The following is a 16,509-nucleotide window of genomic DNA, read 5'->3' on the forward strand; positions in this document are numbered from 1 at the left end:
CCGAGACTCCTTCTCTTGCCGGCAACTGCCCAGCTTGGAGCTCATACAAAAACGATTGATAACGGCCAAGTTCAGCCTTATAACCGCTCGGTATCACTCGCTCTCGAAAACGCCCCACTAGACTTTGTAACAGCGTTAGGGGGGGCGAATTCGCGTAGACAGCTGTCACTTCACCATCTTCAGAATATTCAATAGGCACCACCACATTTGGGTGAAAAGCCGGCGCGTGGCCGAGAAAGCACGCGGCGGCGACAGGTGAGGGATGAAAAGCGGCGGCCGACGTGTGCGCGAAACAATGGTTTTCCGCGAATAAGCCGCAGCGCGGTGAGACGACAATAATTACGCCTCTGTTGTGCGCTACGTCAACGCTTCTGGGATCTTAGCGGGGCCGCCTGCATTCCCAAAGGTGGATTGTCCCCGTGCCGTTCGTCCATCCAGACATGCCGGCTTTCGAACGCACCGCGTCGAATTGCAGTCAACCATGACGTAATGTCGGCAGTACTGGGTTGCTAGACCGAGCAGCAGGGCTCGTTCCTTTCACACGCCCGGCCGGGGCTCCTTGCCGCTGACCCAAAGAGGGACCTTAGAGCTGTTTTATTCGAACAAGCACTGGATAATTTTAGAAGTGAATCTTTTCAATTTCTCAGCTGTAGATTCTGCTGTTGCTGTGCGTACAGAAGAATTGATCACAATAGTTATTTGCTAATGTGCGCACACGGCGGAGACGGAAAACCCACATAAATTCTCTATCCACGCTAGCTACGCCTCCTACTGCGAGTTCTGTTTACATTTATTGACGGCGCATAGCGAGGCCTTTCGCCTTTTAAATTGTTTTCATTAAAAGAAGCATTAAATAAAATTAAAAGCGCAACTTCTTGAACACTACAGGGATATTATCTGATCTTGGAGTGTGGAAACCGTAGAATGGGTACTACTGCTTATTGCATTTTTACGCAGAGTAGGAAGACCGAAAAATAAGAGCAATACGGACATTCACGCCTACTACGCATCTTATTCAGAGTTACGGCGTTGTATTTTACTGCGTGCAGCTGAGCGATCCGCCTGCCAAGACCTTTTTAAGGAAATGTTGAATCTGTTTGGAAGCGGAACTTATCAACCACGGCGGGAACATTTTCTGTTTCAAGAATGTGTAAACGCTCGACCAAATACAGTTATTGCCACTTCGCTCGACCAAATTATTATTTCCACCAAAAGTTTAGGTGGCAATAAGAGATTATGACACGAACCATGACTCACAATCAAGTGGTCTATTTGCTGACAATATGATCTATATTCATTTTCACTAGTTGATACCAGGCGAGATTAAGCATTGTTGATTATCGAGGAGTACATACCGAAGCAAAATGGAGTCACCAAAGCCTACAGGTGGGCTTGTGCGGCGTCGCCCAGCAGCAACGGCGTTCACTTCTGTATCTTCTGGGACTTCTGACAGTGGTAACTGAATAGGAAGATAAAAAAGGCAAGCAAAGAGAAAAAAGATAAAAAGAAGAAAAAAGAGATAAAACAGAAATTAAAGGGATAAAAGAAGAAAGGAAAGCAAACAACCGACAAACCGAAGTGACGAAAATAAACATACAAACAGAGATACAATAAATGAACATTGGTTTCAGCTACATGGGTGGCATTTTCCTGATCAGAAGAAAACAATTAACGAACAAAGAAATAGCTACCAATTATCGCGTACATATGCAAATTTCACATATTTGCAATGCCAGCATAGCAGCACGCAAGTGTTTCCGTGTTGTTGAAACAATTCGTCAGGCAATTTGTTGAAGATAGCACTAACATAATCTGGCCGTGCAGCCATTCCGTAATGCGTACGGACCCTTGGCGTCATATATCGAGGTATGTGCCGCAGAGGTATAGGTATAACATTGGGAGTTCGGTAATCCATACACCACAAGTATTTTTCATGACGATTTTCTTAAACAATGTATCGAATGACGGTAAACCACTTCCCTTAAATACACTGTCCTAATTCGGCATGTGTGACTTATAAAGAACACTCTTGGTAATGTTTTTTATGCTGTTGCTCTCTTTTTCCAGGTAGCGGAACAGTTGAAAAACAGCACATGCCATAACGAAGACACTCTAACCCAAAGTTTGAGCTAGTATTTTTCGAACAGAGAAGGACAGAAACACTTTTAAGTTATACAGCATACAGGCAATTGTCCTAAGCCTTTTACATATGTAAGCCATGTGTGATTCCACGAAAGATCCCCATCAAAATGTACACCTAGGTATTGACAGACTCGACACATAAAATACTGCGGCAGGAACAAGATGCACAATTTGATGATTGTATTGAAATGAAGCAGTCGTTCGGCCCTGTTTTCTGTCGATTTTGGAAGCTAACAAGTCGACTTTTTAACTGTGTTGATTGTTATTAAATTTGCATCAAACCAATCTGTTGCTCTTCTGGCATCGTCCTAAAGATTTTAGAGAGTGAGAGAATAACCAGTGTAGACAGATACCAGCAGATTGTCATCATCGTATTCATAAATTTTCGAAGTTTTAGCAACAGTAGCTAAGCCATTAACAAACAAATTAAACAGAAGAGGTCACAAGATAGACCCTTGAGGGACACCTCTCCTAAGTCTGATACTATCACTCAGCACTGAACCAAGTGAGACCACTTGAGAAGGATCCCGATGGTAACTTTGGAGCAGAGATAGAAATGGCCGCGGAAGCCATAACCGTATAATTTAGAAGGGAGTATACCATGATTAACAGTATAAACGCTTTCTTAACATCAAGAAATACCCCAAACAAAACCTCATTCTGATCTATGCTCGTATGAAGGGTATCAGGCGTCTTTTCAAGTAACACCTGCGTGCCCGCGCCGGAGATGAACCTGTATTGATGTTCGCTCAGTAACTCATGTTTTGTTGCAAAAGAAGTCACGACACCCAATATGTGCTTTGAAAGAATTTTAGAAAAACAACATACAACTGAAATAGGGCGGTAGTTTAAAGGGTCATTTTTTGCCGCTTCTCTAGAGGGGAACCACACGGGCGAACTTTAGACTGTTTGGCCAAGAGCAATGTTCAAATATGTTGTTCAGAGTAAACAAAAAAAAAAAACACTCCCACCACCCCTCAGGTGAACCCCGGTGTAGATGCGACGCATAGGGGGTTCCGTTGTTGTTTCCGTTACGTTGATTCTCCCATCGCATGAAACAAGCCGTGAACCCCCTGCCGCGGCTATGATGCAACGTGGCGCGGCTATGACGCAACACAACCCAACACAATCCACTTTAATCCAATCCAATCGAAATCCAATCCAATCAAATCCAATCCAATACAATCCAATCCAGCCCAATCCAAGCCAATCCAATCCAAGCCAAGCCAATCCAATCCAATCCAATCGAATCCAATCCAATGCCCCTCGTAAGAGAGTGTTCGCTATCAGAGAGGAGAGAGGGTGAGTGGCGGATAGCGCAGCTCGCGCGGCGAGGAGAAAGGGGGAGGGGTGCGGACGGACAACAACGCCGTATGGAGGGACAAGGCGAGTGAATGAGATGCAGTCGCATATAAAAATACCTTTTAAATACCCAATATTTCTGTAGAGATCACCTATGTGTATTTTATCAAGCCCTAATGATTTGTTTTGGCTTGAACTACTGACTTTATAAAGGAGATCAGGCTCTCTCAAGAGCGGGATAAATGCGGATGATGACACCAGATTTGGTAGTGTATTGTTACTTGCGCACTACACTGGATCGTTTTGTTCCAATGAAAACTATTCATTGAATTGCTTCGACGATGGGGAGCGATGCCCATAAGCTCCACCAAAATATTACTTGGCGGTGCAGCTGATGGCACGCAATATGGTTGACGGTGAATTCATCTATATAAATTATCAGAAGCCTAGACCAGGCGAGAATGGTGCCACGATGGGGATCGATGCCCAGCAGTTCCAAAAAATATTACGTAGCAGTACAAGAGATGACACGAACCATGATTGGCTATTAATTGGTCTATTTACACCCGAGATGGCCTATTTACATTATCAGAAGCGAGACCTTGCGAGATAGGTGCCACTATGGTGCTCGATGCCCAGCAGCTCCCTCAAAATATTTTGTTGCGGTAGTAATGATGACACGAACCACGATTGACAATAAATTGATCTATTTACGGACGAGATGGTCTGTTTACATTAGCAGAAGCCTTGACCAGTTGAGATTGTTGCCATGATTGGGATCGATGCCCAGCACTTCCACCAAAACTATACGTTGCGGTACAACAGATGACACAAACCATGATTGACGATAAATCCAAATCTAATCAAATAAAATGAAATCTTTATTTTTGTCTTGAGAAAGGGAAAGATGAACAGAGAAAAAGCTGCACATTTGCAGCTTGCCGGAGCCCAAGACACATCTTTAAATTTGTCCGGTATGGTTTTGTACTATACAATTGTTATCAGATAGCGTCATGAGTACACAAAAGTTTAAAAAAACCATTTTCCAACTTGGAATAGGAACAAAAAAAAGTGGAAGTTTTCTGATGATGCAATACAAACACGCATACATTTACATATCCACATCTATACATGCATATACACATACGTATGTGTAATTACGAAATATCATAGAGGAGCAAAGTGTGTTTGAGATAGCTTAAAAATTAAGTCAGCGTATATGTTAGGAAGTAAATCATGGGCGTTTAAAGCACATATGGTATCATCAGTTCACACGTTTGGCTGAAATTAAAGTGGAGAGGCAGAGGAAGGCAATATAACAAGAAAAAGTACAACAAAACTCCAACTAATAAGACATCGCATTACCTATTCTTAGATAGCTAAATAGAAAGAAAATGCGTAAGTAGCGAACGAGTAGACAGCGTGGAATTATCAATTACCAATGACAGAAGGTTAGTTAAAAGCAGTGCAAAGTTACAAGATAATAACGGCAATCAGTAGGATGTGCGAAAAAAACGTTGAATTCATGATTATTGTTCTCGAGTATTGTATTCATAATGGCGGTCAACAAGAATAAATAAATTTGCTAACTGCTTATTTCACGTACAAATACATGTCCGATACGTACCGGCGAGACGAAATTTGTAGAAATATTCTATTGGCAATATTGTTTGAGCGAAAAAAATAATTAGTTTATGAGAATTGTAGGGGGCATTACAATAATTCCTATCGCTCGTTTTTGACGCACTGTTAGTTTAGTTATGTTTGTTTTGGATGTCGTTGCCAGTAATTGAGATTGGGTAAAAAAAAAAACCATTGTACAAAACTCGTAAATTGTACAAAACACAGGAAAAACGTGGCGATTCTCATTTAACATGCCCGTAACTCTATTTATTTTTTGCACACGTGTTAAACGTGCAAAGCTCATGTTAAATTTTCAGACATTGTAACGCCAAGGGTTTTAACGTGATCAAAAATTTCAATACTATTTGTATTTAAATATATCCGTGATTTTATGTTTAGGCTCTATTCTTTGTTCGGTGTAATATTGCCTGGGTTTTTTTGGTACTTGTTTTTAAAAAGTTTTCTTCACACTATTTAGAGATCCGCTGTAGTATTTTATTGGCCCTGCATATTAGGCTATATTGATCTACCCCACGCAACAGTTTTGATGTGTAATCCGCATAGCCAATCCAAAGGGTGTCAAGTAAACGTTGAAAAATGTAGTTTATATATATACGGAACAGAAGAGGGCCAAGAGTGCTCCCCTGAGGTACACCTGTGGGTACTCATTTCTTGTCACATTGTGCACCTTGGTGCCATACATACTGGCACCGATATTTTGAATAGGACTCCAAAAGTCCGTTTACCTTTCCACGTACGCCTATTAGTCTAATTTGTATAATAGTATTTTATGATTCACGCAATATAAATCCTAAAAGAAATCAATATACAACCAAAAACGACAGCCTTTCGTTCAAATGGATCTTAAAATAAACTCTTTTATTTGTTAGCAGTACTAGTTCGGCAGATTAGCCTTCTTGAAAACCGTATAGATCAGTGGAAAGAAGTGAATGCTTCGCCAAACACTCGCTCAAACGAGAATTTATTATTTTTTGGAAACCTTTGGACAGTATGGACAAAATATATATTGGTTTGAAGGTACTGGTGTAATTTATATCACCGCCTTTATATATTGCTATAACTTTTGCTATTTGCATTTCAGAAGAAAACCAGCCAGTTTTGAAAGTGAAATTGTACAATAATTTCAGAATTGCAGCTAGAGGGTCAACAATATACTTAACTGGGCCCATCTGCATATAATTAAAATCTTTTCATTTCGAATTTTAAATCAATTAAAAGCATTTATAATCTAAGCCTCGTTGGTGGGACACAATACTATACTACAAGTAAAATTTGCTGTTCTATGCGAACGCGGGAAATTGCTTATATGAGAGCCGCCCTGGTCACCTACTGGGACAAAATAAGTATTTAGTAGATCTGAAAGCTATTTGCCTTCACAATGAGAATATTTACTGTCGTACTTTGAACAGGTGTCTCGGCGTTCAGTCGAATGAGGTAGTTAACACTTTTCCATAAATGGTGAGTGTTTTTCGCTACGCCGTCAAAATACTCGGAAAAGTAGTTAGGTTTTGCTGCTCTTAGTTTAGCATTCAGTTTGTTTCGGCATTGTTTGAAAACACGCCACTTTTCTGAGTCCTGAGCGTACAAACGCCGTGTATAGTTGGTTCTTTAACTTAATTTCATAAAAAACGTGATTTTGATATCCAAGGCTTGCGAAATTTCTTGGACTTAGGGGTAGTTACGTATTGAAAGTGCATTTTAAATATGTTAACAATATCGGACAATAAAGAATTATACATTGAGGCTGCACCGGTTTTAAAGATCTGGTCATTCCAGTTATGGTGCAGGATATCCGTGCGAAATGAGTTGCGTGTTCCAATAGTTATGCTTTGATATGATGGAGGCTTTCCTTCCGCTATCTTTCTTTAAAATCACAAATCATTGCAAAGATAGGTAGGTCGTCGCTAATTTTATATGATAGAGTACCAGTGTTTCCAACTCAATTACCAATATTTCGTAAAAAAAGGCCGAGAAGACTTTCAGGTGATGGTGTTATGGGCGTAAGGACAGTAATGCCATTCTTAAAACCATATCATTCAAATATAGATAACAATTCCTTTCTGTGTTTAGATCTTTTTGAAATCACATCCAAGGAAAGGTTGTTTATACATGCAAAATCTAGAAACGTTTCCAAGAACAAAGGAAAGCTTGGGGATTCATATTTGGCGGACGATAAATCACTGAAAACGTTTTTGAACCATCTACAACAGTTAACATTTCAATATTTCTTTTGGAAACGGTAAATTCATCGACAATCTGAGGATTCTGCACCTTCTTGATCAAAACCAGAACACCGCCACCTCGCCTATTTGGCGACTGAGAACACAGAATTTGTAGTTTGGGTACGAATAAGGAAGAGAGTGTTTGGTATACCAAGTTTCCGAAACCATGATTGTGTAAAACGAGATGCCACAACTTTCAATGATTAGATCGAGACTATCACTGTTGTTTTCTAATGAACGGACATTGACCCCAAGAATGCACATACTCTTCTTTGTATTACTGGTTTGCAAATCAGATGGTTCTACTCCTATAGTGAAACAGATTTAACCGTCTATCAAGAAAAAATCCAGCAGCTCATGTGGCCGAAGTTATCCTGACGACATTGCTTAGGGCACGAATCCGGAGTATCAGTGTCTTATCTTCTCTGCGCGCGAAGATTTTGCCGTCTTTCGCCTATGCGTACTTCCATCAAGCTCGTTTCTTTTTTGCAAACGCGGCACCCCGGAGTTGTGTATTTTGAGACGTCAAATGTTCGATTACGTAAACGGGTTCCTTTATGGTGTAGCCAAGTTCCATTATCGTGATCCGCTTCTTTTTGGAATTGGAAAGAAAAGAGTTGCGCTTCTCTCGACACACAAAGTGTACAATTATATTCCACTCGTTCTGCTTAGCGGTAGAAACCCTGCGGCACACATCAATGTCGTCTTTAGTGACTAGCTCATCGACTATTTCTGACAGTTTCAGAATCATTTCTTGAGCATCCTGGTCGTCTGGTGCAACTTTTACTTTGAAAATATTGGATCTGCTGTACTGTTCGAGTTCTTCTACTCGCTGCGTAAGCCTGCGGTTCTCTTCTTTCAATGCTCGATTGCTGACTGTTAGTTCTTTTATTTCCTTCATCATAGCTCACACATCTTTGTTCGTCCTTTTCACCTCATCACAAGTGTCACTGCCATTATTTACACTATCTCTCAGTTTGCGCAACTCATCAACCATATCCTTTCGGAATTCATCAAACTCTAGCTTAAGGTTAACATCAGCATAATCAGTTGCTTTTTTCCAACTGCGAGTACTCATCGTCCTCAAATCGCAGTGAAGGAACCCAGCACAGCGAATCACACTACGCAAAAAACAGACACAACTCTGTTTTGAAGCGCGAATGTGTTGCAAGACCGTAGCTCTTACCTGCAGAGACAGAAGTATTTAGCCTGTGCGCAATTGATGCACCGTTGCCGAACATAGCTGCCAGCCGCTGCGTCGGGCTTTATGTAGGAGACGGGTGGCGTCACTGCCTGGTCTGCATGCGCCATACGAGTCGGAGCAAGATTTCCTTCTTTCACGGGTCTCCCGATAGCCTTGTGCAGCGAACGGCTGCGGTAGTTGCATCGTCCAGGTTTCACCTTTCACTCAGCTCATGATTTTCGCGATATGCAGAAATAGAAGTATTTAGCCTGTGCGCACTTGGTGCACCACTGCAGAATTGATCTATGTACAGGCGAGATGCTCAATTTCCATTATCAGACGCCGAGAACGGGTGAGATTGGTTCCGCGATGGGGATCGGTGCCCACCAGCTCCACCAAAATATTTCGTGTGCGTACTACAGATGACACGAACTATGATTGACGATCAATTGATCCATTTAAACACGAGATTGTCTGTTTATATTATCAGAAGCCTACACCTGGCGATATTGGTACCACGATGGTTATCAATGCCCAGCAGCTCAACCAAAATGTTACGTGGTAGTACAAGAGATCATACGAACTAGAGGGTCTATTTACATTATCAGAAGGCGAGACCAGGCCAGATAGGTGCCACAATGGGGATCGATACCCAGCAGCTGTTCCAAATGTAACGTGTCAGTACAAAAGACAACAACCATGATTGACGATGATTGGTTTATTGGTATGGTACGTTTTGGACATCAGCAAATACAATGAGTTCCCAAAGACATGATTGAATAGTTATTCTTTTTTACTAGAGCTGGTCTGCTCAGGTGGATTTTCTATGTAGAAAATATGTGCTTTGAAAGCTATCGTATCGGTTTGCCATTCCAAACTCTCAGTACCAGCTTAAGTTTCAAAGTAATACGGTTTTACGCTTTGCACAACTAAGTTATTGTAATTTTCTTTTTTGCGTCAAAACAAAACTGAAATCGAATATGCTTTTAGTAAGCCAAAACAAATGAATGAATCAATTTATATTACTGCAGATAGGAAAATGTAGCAGGGAGTGTAATTTGTCCCGCCTAAAGAACGATACACGAAGGCGTGCGGGGGGGGAGGGAGAAGGAAGGGTGGGTCATGAGTGTTGGGAAAAAACAGAGAGACACTGAACTGTGAACAGAGTGTGACAGAAAATACATATGGTCATATATGCAGGACAAGTCACTAAGCATTTAAACATATATAAAAAACAGAATGCTAAGAATAAACCATACAAAAAATTAAACACGCCTTGTGTACAGCTGCAATTTTGGGAGAAAGCTACGGATCATACAGTACACAAAAAACTGTACACGTGTCCACCAAACAAATGGCGTTTTAACACATAACAAGGTTCCTGTTGATCGATTGTAAGGGTTGTAGCTTCTTCGCACTGTAGTTCTGTCCTTTTGATGTGATGAAACTTTAAAATCTTCAATCGTAAAGAATAAACGTACAAATGGCCGAACAGGAAACACAGGGGTTAAGTTCCGCACAGTTGTTTATGCAAATGTGTAAACTGGTATATTACATCTATACTCCACGTAAGAATAATCACTTAAATGAAAGTGCCACTTTTTAAACAAACAATTCATTTTACACGTCAGGTGATTGCAAGTGTAAAATATTATGTGGTTGTATTTTCCCTCTTTTTCTTTGTATTGCCTCATAAACTGTGATGCATTAGGTTTTACCGTTTTTGTAGATCCTCTCATGGCGAGGTATTTAGATTTTACAATATGTATACTTCGGATTGACAATATGTGTACTTTAACACCTCTACATATTTCTTTAAAAATCGGTATAAAAAGGCTACACCTTGAAAGTGTGGTTGAATGTGAGTGAAGGTGTCCGTCAGCGTGAAAGTTTTTAGCTTTCTATCTTTTTTCTGTCTAGCTCTGTGCCATACCCGTGCAGGTATGGAGTTCGGACTTCTCCGGAAGGAAACATTATCCCTGGTAGCTACGAGGCTAAACTAAAAAGATTCAACCATGTCACGATGGCTCTGAGGGACACGGAATGCATTCCCTCAGCAGAAGATGTTGTGGGCTGCCTGGTGTAATAGATGGCCGCCACCTCCTATGGCTATGCAAATAAACTCTCGGCCCTCAGTTCAAGCGCCTGTAGAGCACCTGTGAACGGCGGCCGTCAGAACAGTGATACAGCGGGTGGTGCTAAGAATCTGCGTCCGGAGAGGCCACATTGGAAGTTGATCCTGCCAACGTTCCACGTACACACACTGTCTAGCGAGTCACGTTTAACGGCCTTCCAGACGAGCTCTAGCACGTTAAGCCTTATATTACTGGGTTAAGGCTAGTTAGAAGGACAGGAGAAGGCGTGATAGATTTCACAACACGGCATTTTTGATGCTGCAGTTGGCCCCAAGATATGTAAGAAAAGGGGGTCGGATTTTATTTCACTGAGAACCACAGGGAAAGATGGAGCAGTTTTTCAGCATGAGCGGGAGGGTAGTGGTGGTTGTGTTGAAGCTAACGAGCTACATTGTTGAAAGTGTACAGGCCTCTGCGCAAACAACCAGATATGATGACGCAGCCGAAAACAGCATCTACAAGGATGTCAAATCACATATAAACAAGGCAGGAGCGCGGTTCACGATTGTGGTGGGAGACGTGAATGGAAAGGTCCCTAAGAGCCAACTGTAATAAATGTCGAACAGAACAGTCTGACTAGACAGTCGCAACAGTCGCACGGTCGCAGACAGCAGTCACTTAGTATGCCGTAATAGATGGTCACAAGAGTCCAGGATGTACACTGGTGGGTTGTGGACAGAGAAATACACTGATGTGAATTACCACATTCTTTTACAATCAAAACAATAAAAAATGCACGCAGAAAAATGCCGATGACAGAACCAAAAACTAAATGTACTTTACTCATGTGATCACCCGTTTATCGTGTAAGATCTATACGTGGTAAGCAAGATTCGGAGCAGCGATGATAGGATGGCTAGATGCAAGCTAAGGCTGAATTTCAGAAGAGAAAAAAGAAAATTTATTGAAACTAAGAACCCCTGATTGAGTCAATCATTGGCAGATCGGTGGAGTTAAACTACTTGTTCAAAACAAATTCTCGCTTAGGAACGAGCTGAACGAGGTGAGTGTACGCAGGGTAAATCACAACGTAACAAGCACCCTCAGTGAACCAGAACCAGCTGTGGCAGAGGTAAAGTGTAGAAAAAAAACTTGAAAATTCGGAAACCGAATGAAAATGAACTGAAACCTACGAACACGATATTGTCACGTAGTGCTGACCATATTAAATTAGCCGAGGTTAAGATACTGGTTGAAAGAAGTACAACATGTGACATTTGTGCATATAAAAAGGCACTGATTGAAAATGCTGCAAATATGTGAAAGCTTGAAAGCAACCAAACGAAACCTTGAAACCGGCCAATATACAATTTACGCGCTTAGAAACAAGCTCAGTGAGATACGCAGATCTAAGATGAGATAATAACAAGAACACAGCGATTCAACGCAAGGCGGTATATCAGCAAAGTATTACAAGGAAAACTGTGTTGAGTGGAAGCTTAAGTGGCAATTTCCCACTAATTTTTAAAGAGTAGGTAGGAAAGGCTCTCAAAGGCATGAAAACAGTTTTCTAAAAGCTGCAGGTGACGATGGCATACCATAGATGTTAGGAACCGGGAGGAGCGTTGTACTGGGAAAGCTATCTGCACTACTTTCGGAATGGGGGAACTAAATATTCCGAGAAACCTAAAAAACGACAAAATATTTTTATTTATCCAAAGGGAGACCCCAAGGACACCATGAATTAGAGAAATTAGATAATAATGGTTGTATCCAAGCCTTTGGCCAAAGCTATAATTACCCGCATAGCTGAGAGCGTGGATTTTCAACAATTTTGACAGCAGGCTTGGAAGATCCGCGCAGTAAAATAAACATAATTACTTGGCAGTTATAGACTATGAGAAAGCGGTTTACACCGTGCTCACCGGGGAGGAGTGCCAGAAGGAATAAAACACCAAAGAATACAAGAGACCAGCATAAAACTTCCACAAGATATATTAAAAAAAAATGCACCGGAGGATAAAAGTCCACATGGAAAGCAATATATTCCCTATTTTAGAGGGAGGAGGACGGCGAGAGTCCATCTCGCCTCAACTCTTCACAGCATGCCTTGACGGGATGCATAGAAAGCTTGTCCGGGAAAACCGAGGCTAAAAAATGAACGGCAAATACTTTGCCGTTTTAGGTTTTGGTATAGCTGAGTGGGAGTGCAAAGCACCTGCACACAATGCTTGATGTAGTAAATAAGAAAGCATGGCGTGGGGCTAAAATAAATATGAACGAATTTAAAGTAGTGAAGAATAAGCATGCGAAAAACGTCCCCTTCCGATTAAAAAACAAAACCCAAGAAAAAGAAAAAAGAATAAAGCTATCAAACACCGATGGTTAGTGATGACCTGAACAACGAAAGAGAAATACTGCGGAAAATAGGTACAGGTTGGGGGAACTTGGCAAGCACTCTCAAATATAAAAATTATGCTGCCTCTGCTGCTGAAAAGAAAAATCTAGAATCACTGCATACTACCAGTTAATGTACGTGTACCTGAAACTTGGTGCCTTACTTACAACTCTATAAAAAACAGGCTGTATAAACGGGTCATGGAACGTGTAATGTTAACAGTAACACTCTCAGAGAGAAAACAAGATACCTGGATCAGAGAACAAATTAAAGCAAAAGATATCTTATTTGAAATAAAGAAACAAAATGGAACTGGGCTGGCCATGTAGTGAGAACCGACAACTGTTCGACAAGTAGGGTAACTGAGTTGATAACAACAAATGGGCAAAGAAGATGGGGAAGGCCAATATTCTGCTGGAGGTATGAAATAAGAACATTCGGGTATAACCTGCAGACTCAATCAGCGGACGACACGAGCAGTTGGAGGTCGATTGTGAGGCATACGCAATGCAGTGAACCTGACTACACTGGTTATGATGATGATACTTCAACTTTTATGACTATTTGAAAATTTGTTCACGCCAGCAACTGCACATAATTTAAACACTACGTGCTTCTTTATGCTCTGTTTGCTGTACACCGTAACCATTCCCTGAAAACCGCTTCTTCACTAGCTCTTAGCTGGAAAGCAATCCAGCGTTTCTGATATATAAAAATTATAATATACATAAGTAACAAAACGGCATCGCGGTTTCCAAAATGTGTGCCAAGATCACAAAAAGAATAAATGTTTTATACATACCCCAATCCTTATCTAGATCGGCAAAAAGACAGACAAAAGTGAACATACATGAGTACTCATTGCAAAAGCAAAGTTTGATTACTGAAGTACAGATTTTATTCAGCTATGTGGGATACTCGAAAAATGTGTTTTTTGAAGTGATAGCTAAGCAGTTTTAAAACTTTTGTGCATCAAATGATCGTGTGAGCAAAGTTTTTTTTTCACCTACATACATATTGTGCAATATATTTGGTTGCACTCACTAAATGTTATGATCAAGTGTAAAGTACCTAGGTAAAAAGAGTCAAACTATTTTCATTGCCATGAATCGTTTTATACAGTAAAGGCCGGGGTCATGCAGCATAAATTATTTGGCAGTTCTAAAGAAAATGAGAAAACATAGCAACATCCAAACACAAGAGCTATGTACCCATTATTGTGTACACACCTTATCGGTAGCCATTTGCAGCTGAAGGTAATGCAATAGGAAGCAACAACGCGCAGTGAAATGTTTAAATAAAAAAATTATAGAAACAGTAAAAAACAGTGATGCGCATGGGAAAGTCCCGAACAGACAGCCACCACCATTTTTAAGGTTCTTACCGTTACGTCTGACCTGCTAACATCAATGCATTTGAGATGTTTCGGGACGCATTAAATGAGCAGACCTCTGTTTAGTGTGAAAAAGGAATTGGTGCAGAACATAAAACGATACTAGTTTGGATGACCGTAAGAAAAACCCCCCAAAGCCATCTCCTGATTTTTTTAAATTTCTCGATTGCGAACACAAATCAGTGACAAACGTTAACCTATTAGATTTTTACAGATTACACCCTGGGCGCCATTCTATACAATCCAGATAATTAACCAAATGGAGTTGTTTATCTGGACACTTGGTAGTAGGTATTTCATAGATAGTGGTATGACACCAAAATAAGAAAGTTATGATGTACTGGTTTAACCGCTTTTTAGAGCATTATAGGCAATAATTTATGTGAAACCATAATAAAAACCGTTCGCACTCGCGTTTTTTCAATGCATGTACTTAAGCGCAGTTCGTGAAGAAACGAAATTTTCTTTATAGTTTTATTTCACCATAGAAATTCCGGTTTTACGTTACGACCTGCACATAACCATGTAAGAGACAAATAGGCTGAAATTCTTTTGGCAGTACAAAACTCTGCAAAAGATTTACAGCATGAGATTGAATACCCTGACCAATTCTGGTCGAAAAAAACTTCACTGAGGGCGGAACATTGTTCAAACGTATACTACTTTAGCAGCCGTTTGTTAGTTAGCTTTGGTATCTTGCTCAGTTAGGTTTGTTAGCTTCCTCAGTCACTTCCCACGTTAAGTGGTGTTATGAAGTGCCCCTACAAAGCATAGATGAAGGATTTGATTTCCACAGAACTTTTGTTTTTAAACTCTTTGGATTTAATTTTTTGTTAGCCCCAGTTAAATCATCTTATTGATCTTGTTTTGCAATCCGCATGTTTTAAAGTTGAACGAAACCAACATTTTCCTCTGTGGGTCCTTTAACAGTGTACTGTACTTCAAAAGGCGCTTTAAGTGTATCTCTAATGATCGTTGATGCCAAATTTTACCGTGTATTTTTTTTGTACCTTGTGTTGTCTGCTAGCGCATTTGCCTTGCTGAAATGAACGTTCATCTCCAGGCCGATCAACAAAATTTTGATTGTGCCCGCAACTCCATGACCTGGTGTTGTTTTTCTTGAAAAGGAGACATATTTTGCTTTGATTTGAACTGATGACCACGCAACCTCTAGCCTAAGATTCAGCTTCAATATAGCCCAGAATTCAACGCGGGAGTATGGAAATTGCTGCTATAAAAAGTAACAACACCCACAAAAAACGCGGCAGCAACTTCTAACTGAATAAAATGTGCAAATGAAGCTTTCAATTCCTTTCAATTGATTTGTTGTGCTACACAGAAAGCAGGAAAGTGCTGGCTTTTATAAGAGCTACAGTAACCATACTGCGGTGGCAATAGACAAAGCGAAAACTGCCCAAATTATTTACAAACCCTACTGTTCTATAAAAGGCTCAACCAATTGGTAAATATTTATTTTGAGTCAAGGTAAACTTAGCCTGGATGCAGCTTCGTAAAAATGTGTGAAGCCGATATAATTTTGCCGATATAAATGGCGGCGTGTGAAACTGAGCAGCACCGAAAGAAAACTGACTAGCCGCTATCGACAACTCTAAAAAATAACTTATATTTTATGTGCAACGACAGAATGATTCTGCAGTTCAGCACTGACATCATTACAACTATATTTGGACTAAAAACAAAACACGAAGTAGCCGCAGAAACGTTTTTGAGAAGAGCCAGAGCAGGCACGCTGCTTCAATGCCACAAAGTGACAATGGGCATCTTGCCATGCCGTTGCAAGGCGACACAGTGTGCCTCCAAGCCAGGCCTGCTTTGTTACCACCCGAAGATGAAAAAAAAGGGCACCAATTTTTACACTTACTCAAAAAGACAGCTCCAAAGTAAGCAGAAAGTGAAGAAAAGTCGTGGCTATTGAATTTATGCATAATTGTAAACCCGTAATAGAGCGCCTTCAGTTCTAATGCTCTGAACCCACACAAAAACTGGTTCAGAGCGTATGCTAACTAAGAAAGGCTTAGTACGCTACATATATTATCTGCTTGATAGGAAAGTGGTTCCTTGAAAAAAAGATGCAAACCACAATATTTGTGCATATGTAAATCTGTGCATTTGAACACAGGTTGGCCTGT

The sequence above is a fragment of the Haemaphysalis longicornis genome, unplaced genomic scaffold, assembly GCF_048455015.1.
Source record: "Haemaphysalis longicornis isolate Haplotype H1 unplaced genomic scaffold, Haemaphysalis longicornis Haplotype H1 scaffold_11, whole genome shotgun sequence".
In the NCBI taxonomy this organism is placed as follows: Eukaryota; Metazoa; Arthropoda; class Arachnida; order Ixodida; family Ixodidae; genus Haemaphysalis; species Haemaphysalis longicornis.